This window comes from Gymnodraco acuticeps, unplaced genomic scaffold (genome assembly GCF_902827175.1).
Source record: "Gymnodraco acuticeps unplaced genomic scaffold, fGymAcu1.1, whole genome shotgun sequence".
In the NCBI taxonomy this organism is placed as follows: domain Eukaryota; kingdom Metazoa; phylum Chordata; class Actinopteri; order Perciformes; family Bathydraconidae; genus Gymnodraco; species Gymnodraco acuticeps.
This window is the reverse complement of record NW_022990015.1, coordinates 138,003-144,048: the sequence shown is the minus strand read 5'-3', so window position 1 is coordinate 144,048 and position 6,046 is coordinate 138,003.

Genomic DNA, 6,046 nt, shown 5'->3' with positions numbered 1-6,046 from the left:
TGTGTGTGTGTGTGTGTGTGTGTGTGTGTGTGTGTGTGTGTGTGTGCGTGTGTGTGTGTGTGTGTGTGTGTGTGTGTGTGTGTGTGTGTGTGTGTGTGTGTGTGTGTGTGTGTGTGTGTGTGTGTGTGTGTGTGTGTGTGTGTGTGTGTGTGTGTGTGTGGTGTGTGTGTGTGTGTGTGTGTGTGTGTGTGTGTGTGTGTGTGTGTGTGTGTGTGTGTGTGTGTGTTCCTGTCAGCCATTCACTAAAGCAGGCTGTCTTCTCCACAACTATCTTTGGAGCTATTTTTACATTTATTCTCGGACTTTCTGTGAAACAACGTACAGATACTCTAAATAAACTCTTAAAGTTTGAACATTTAAAAAAATGTTGCTGCTCTTCGCATTCCTCTGGTTTATTTATTGATGGCTGGTCGAAGGTCTGGAATGAATCACAGAGCTGTTTGAGTTCTTCAGTGACTCTTTTAGGACACATATTTCTCATTCAACATAGTTTGCACCAGCTGTTCATCTTGTAAAACTACTTATAAAGGCATTGTCAGTGCAAGTGACACTGGATTAAACTATTTCAATCACGCATAGCAGTTCTCTGTAAATAATAACAACAAATAATTTCTACAGAATAGGCTGTATCCTTTAGCTAAGTGACTTTGGTTTGTTCATGAGCTTTATTAGTGCTAAAACACGGCAGCTTCAGAGAAGATGTTGTGTTTTATTGCTCAGAGCTTTTTAAAAAACTGTTTTATAGGTGTTTATATTCTTCTTATGTTATGTTTAGATAAGCGATTTTATCCCAGACTTGTTGCTGCACCTCTACAGTCCGTAAAACCACTCAAATATGTCTTTACCCGACTTGTTATCAGGGTTATTGCTAATAAATGTTCTTACTTGTCTAGGTTACTCTACCTGGAATATATAAGGAATTTCATGTGATAAAAAAATCTGTGCAATCAATATATTAATAAAAACTATTAATCCTATATTTAGTTTCATATCCTATAGGATTATATGTTTGTAGCACCCTTTTCTGTGAGATTCACGTATATCTAAATTACTTTTCATGATGTAATTTTGAGTTTTGCGAGGGCTTTAGTCTATTTAGCTTAGCTTAAAGGGCCCATGTCATGCTTTTCTGGTTATTACCCGTCCCCTTGTGTGTTATGTAGCTTTTTATGCATGTAAACGGTCTGCAAAGTCACAAACCCTCAAAGTACACCCTGTAGCGAGTACAACTCTAACACAGAAAAGACCTGTCTGTGCTGCCCCAGAACGCCTCGTTGGAGATTTATCTTTTTCCATTTGTTTCTTCCGGAACCACATGACGTCATGCGGTTCCCGGAACCAAAATGGACTAATCCGCAGAGCTCCTCACACACCAGGAGGGGTGGGGACCTTTAGCGTTAATATTCAACTAACAAGGAGTCCCCTGGTTGGTAATAGACGAGTTGGGATCGCGGAGAAATGCTCTCCGCAGACCCATTCTCACAGCGTTTATAAACCTTTTTCTTACTCAATATCAAGCCACACTTATTGTTTTTACTTCGGCTGTGAGTGTTTGTGTACTTGCTGAACGTGCGCGGGACAGGGAGTAGCGGAACGGCAGCCTGCTGTACTCGTAGGCCACCCCCTGGAAGGCAAAACGCAAAAACGTTTTGTGTCTCGGAGCAATTCACCCGAACAGTGAAAAACATCAAGTGGAGTCTTCACACTAGGCATTAATTATTTCCTAACCCTGCTACGCCTGCCATAATGTCCCTGTACCCGCATAGCGCGGACACTCTCACCAGCGCATGCGCACTAGCTGCCTCCTTTACTGGAGTTACAACCTGGGCAGCGAGTGGGGAAACTGTACTGACAACATTACGTGGCTGTGTGGGCGTGTGGAAAGCAGAGACACTCAAACTGGAATATAATTGAACTCTTTTATTGTCAAAGGATGACTTTACAACAAAAGGATCGTACAGGGAGGAGGCAGGATTTGCCCTCGCGTCCTGGCTGGAGAATTCCCCTGCCGAGACGCTTCCTCCCGCCGCCAGTCAACTCCTGGAGGACGGATCTCCCCACCCGGTACCCCTCCGCTGCGGTGGCACCGTAGTGCGGACCGGAGGAGGAGCCCGATGGATTCTGTCGGCCTGTCCCTGCGGGGTTCGGTACTGACCCGGCACCTCAGGACGGACCGCGGAGGCAGAGGGCGCTCTCGGGACTTTCACCCGACGCCTCTCTCTCCGCCTTACCACCGCCGGACGCACTCCCCCTTGCGGAGGGGCCTGAGGGTGAGCCAGCGGCAACATGCGGCTGAGCTGAGCCTTTTCCACCTCCAGGCGGTTGAAGCACTGAGTGACCGAGGCTATCGATCCAAAGAGCCCTCCCGTGGCAACGGGGGCCCCAAGGAGATCATCTCGGCCCTTTTTAGCTAGGGCGGTCAAACCTAACCACACGTGACGCGCGGTGGTCAGTGCCATCACCCGACCGGCTGCGGTAGCCATCCGAATAATCACTCCCGTCCTCAGACGGGGGGGAGGGAGCGTCCTGCTGAGGGGAAATCAGCGACACTCCCAACACACCTAGATTATTGGCCGCCGCAGCCATCTGCACCCCGAGCTTGAATATCTTATCCAGATAATCAAGCATCTCTCGGTCACGCGGCAGCAAGGGCAGGGGCCTTCTCTCCTCTGCCCACCCAGCTGCCTGCGGAAGCAGATGGGCCGCTAGGCTGTCCTCCAGCGGGGGGCACACTGGGACACTGAGGATACCTGCCAAAAGTAGCCACCGTAGCCTTCGTTTTCAGTGGCTACCGCCACGTGGCCTCCACACACCGCCAGATGTCCGGCAGGGGGGGGGGCGAAACGAAGGCCGGCTGTGCTGGACGGCCCGGGGCCGTAGAAGCCCTGATGCAGGCGGCTCACTGGCCTCGGAGGTATTGGTGGGGGAAGCGGCAAGCCTGCACGCTCCGTTGCCATAGCCATCACCGCAGAGAAGTCCTGACGAGCCGACCTCTGCTGATGGCCTTCCTGGCGGTCAGCGGAAATCCCGGACGACGAGGTGTCATCATCGTTCATCTCCGATGCCCGGACCCGTCCGGGCTGCTGGGATGGCGAAGACGAAGGGCACTCCCTGCCCGAGAAGATCCTCCATCTCCACCACGTCAAGCTCTGGGTCCTCCACCGGTGAAACGTAGCCCCCCTCGAACACCGCCACTCTGTGCAGGCGGCTGGATCGAGTCAACAACCGGCAGGCGCTGCCGACTGCTGATGGAGGCAGGTTAGCCTCCGCGTGGTCAGACCCCAGACACTCGATACACCGAGTATGGGGATCGTCACTCCTGATAGAACCCGGACATGTAGGACACGGGCACTCCGCAGGTGAGTCCATACTGTGTGTTTTAAAGAAATCTTCTTTGTCATTTTGTTATTATCCGTCTCTCTTCACTCAGTTACTTCTCGTATGCTGCTTAGCTGAAGAGAAAGGGATAGCAGTGAGCGGGTGAGGCCGCCTCTTATGCGTCAGGTGCGCGCGCATTCAGGTAGTCCCGCCCAGGGGCCGGGTACGTCTATGGCCCGTCTCAGGTCGGTTAAATGAAATCCTTGCTTCCCTCACTTGCGTCGTTTCCCTGTGTTTAGTCCCTCCCACCAGGGAAGCATGGAGAGAGGCAAGGAAACCACGAGAAGCAGGGAAATGAGTTTTAAGAGCAATGGGACGTCCTTTCCTCCGGAGCGTCACGTGAAGCGACGTCCGTTTGTGATGACGCCGCACAGCTGTTGGTCTGACAGCAGCTCTGTCCCCGTTATTTTCACAAACACCCTCTGTTAGTACACATTTACTGACACAAACATTTGTATCATCTGTTGTAGACCCCAATAAATAAAATCAAATAAGAACTCATTCTCAAAAAGATAAACGCCATTCTTAAAATGTATAAACGAACAATAGTTTGATTAATATTGATTAGAGTGCACAATAGAAATCAAATAATTGAGAGAAGAAAAAGAGATATGTTATCTATCAAAACCCAGTTAGATTAACATTCATTGGATTGCACACTTTGTTTGTTTGTGTGGATATGTAGCACATTAACATTTTAATAGCACTTAATGACTGAATGGAAATGACAATAAATGAATGAAAAAAGCGATCATGAAAATGTTTCCAATAAATGAATAAAATGATTTTTGACCACTTTGTTGTTCAGATATATCACATATTTGTAACTAAATGATACATGAATTGAAACAAAACACAGTAAACTGAGGAGTGACTCTCGTGAGTTTCATGTATTTTCTTTAGGGCTGTCAGTCGATTAAAATAATTAATCGCGATTAATCGCAAATTAATCGCAAATTTTTGATCTGTTCTAAATGTACCTTAGAGGAATATTTTTCAAGTTTTTAATACTCTTATCAACATATGAGTGGACAAATATGCTTTATGCTAATGTTTATTATCATTTGAACAATGACAAATATTCTCATGAATATTAAACACCTCTGAACATTACAAATATTCGCCTCAATTCAACCTGGAACCTCTCTCATACAATAATACAATACAAATGGTGTGTGTGTGTGTGCGCGCGCGTGCATGAGTGTGTGTGTGTGTGTGTGTGTGTTGGATCGTTGTGCAACTCAAGGCATATGCTCGAACGGGAGCTGCCTGGACGCTGCAATCATGTTGCGCACTATCCGTGCTGAGTGTGCTGACTTTTCGTACAATGTCCCACTGTCTGGCTTCCTGCATAAAGTCAAGTGCTCGGCGCAGTTGTGGCGAAATGTCGCTCCTCTGTTTTCATTTAAACAGCTCCATATCCGTTAGCGCAGCTAGCTAGCACCAGATGCTAACAACAACAATGCACGTAAGGTCTCTCTCTCGCTCGCTCGGGCCACACATACACACACCCTCCCGGTCCTCCCAACAGCCAGTCGGTGCCTGCCGGTTAGCGTGGAAGTGTGGTCTGCCGCAAGCTGTCAGCATCAGCTTGTAGATGGTATTTTAAACTCGATGCGTTCTGAAACTACGGGGCGGCCGAGGAAAAAAATACACATGCGTTAATCGCGTTAAAATAATTAGTGGCGTTAATTTTTTTTTGCATTAACGCGTTATTAACACGTTAACTTGACAGCCCTAATTTTCTTCACTCCGCTGGGAAACTGCTCTCATGTCAAGAAGAATGCGATCAGTGCATGCACTGCATCGTCCAATCAGTGAGCGATACAAAGTAAGGGGGCGGGGCGAGTGTCTGAGGATTTCATCGGAGGATGGTCTGGTGGTTCCTCGATTATAGCTCCTCCATTATCGCTCCTCGCTCCTCGATCCTCGGTCCTCCGGCAGAAATAAGAGCCATGGGACGGTACTCAAGATGGCGCAGACAAATCAACTTCCGGTGAGACCGAGGACTGAGGAGCGAGGAAATGAAAATAGTCGACCTGAGACAGGGCCTGAGGAAGTCTCAGTGAAGGAATGCGTGCATGATAGGATATGGGGGAGTACCATGGATGTATAATAAGAAGGGGAGTGGGGAGTACCCATAGAGTCCTGTAGAGGGTGGAGCCTGTGAGAAATATAACAACCAATCACAGCAGTGCTTCTCTGGCTGGCTCTGTCCAATCACAAACAAGAAGTGTTCTCCCTAAAGGAATACCCTTTCCGTCCAATGTGAAATGCTGTGGTGTTTTCTGAAATGCTGTTGTGTTTTGTGAAATGCGGTTATGTTTTGTGAAATGCTGGAGTGTTTTCTGAAATGATGTGGTGTTTTCTGAAATGCTGTGGCGTTTTGTGAAATGCTGTAGCGTTTTGTGAAATGCTGTGGCGTTTTCTGAAATGCTGTGGTGTTTTCTGAAATGCTGTAGTGTTTTGTGAAATGCTGTGGTGTCTTGCACTTCAGGGCCACCGTAAAAATGTGTAAATATTGTAAGCATCTTGGCATGCCGGTGTTAGCATTTAGCTAAAGAACTTGGTGTTACAGTTGTCCCTCTGCATCAGGACCCCCGCTGTTTCAGGCAATGCTAATGTAGGTCTAAACAATGTTGGTCTTAATTATACGTTACGCTGTTAA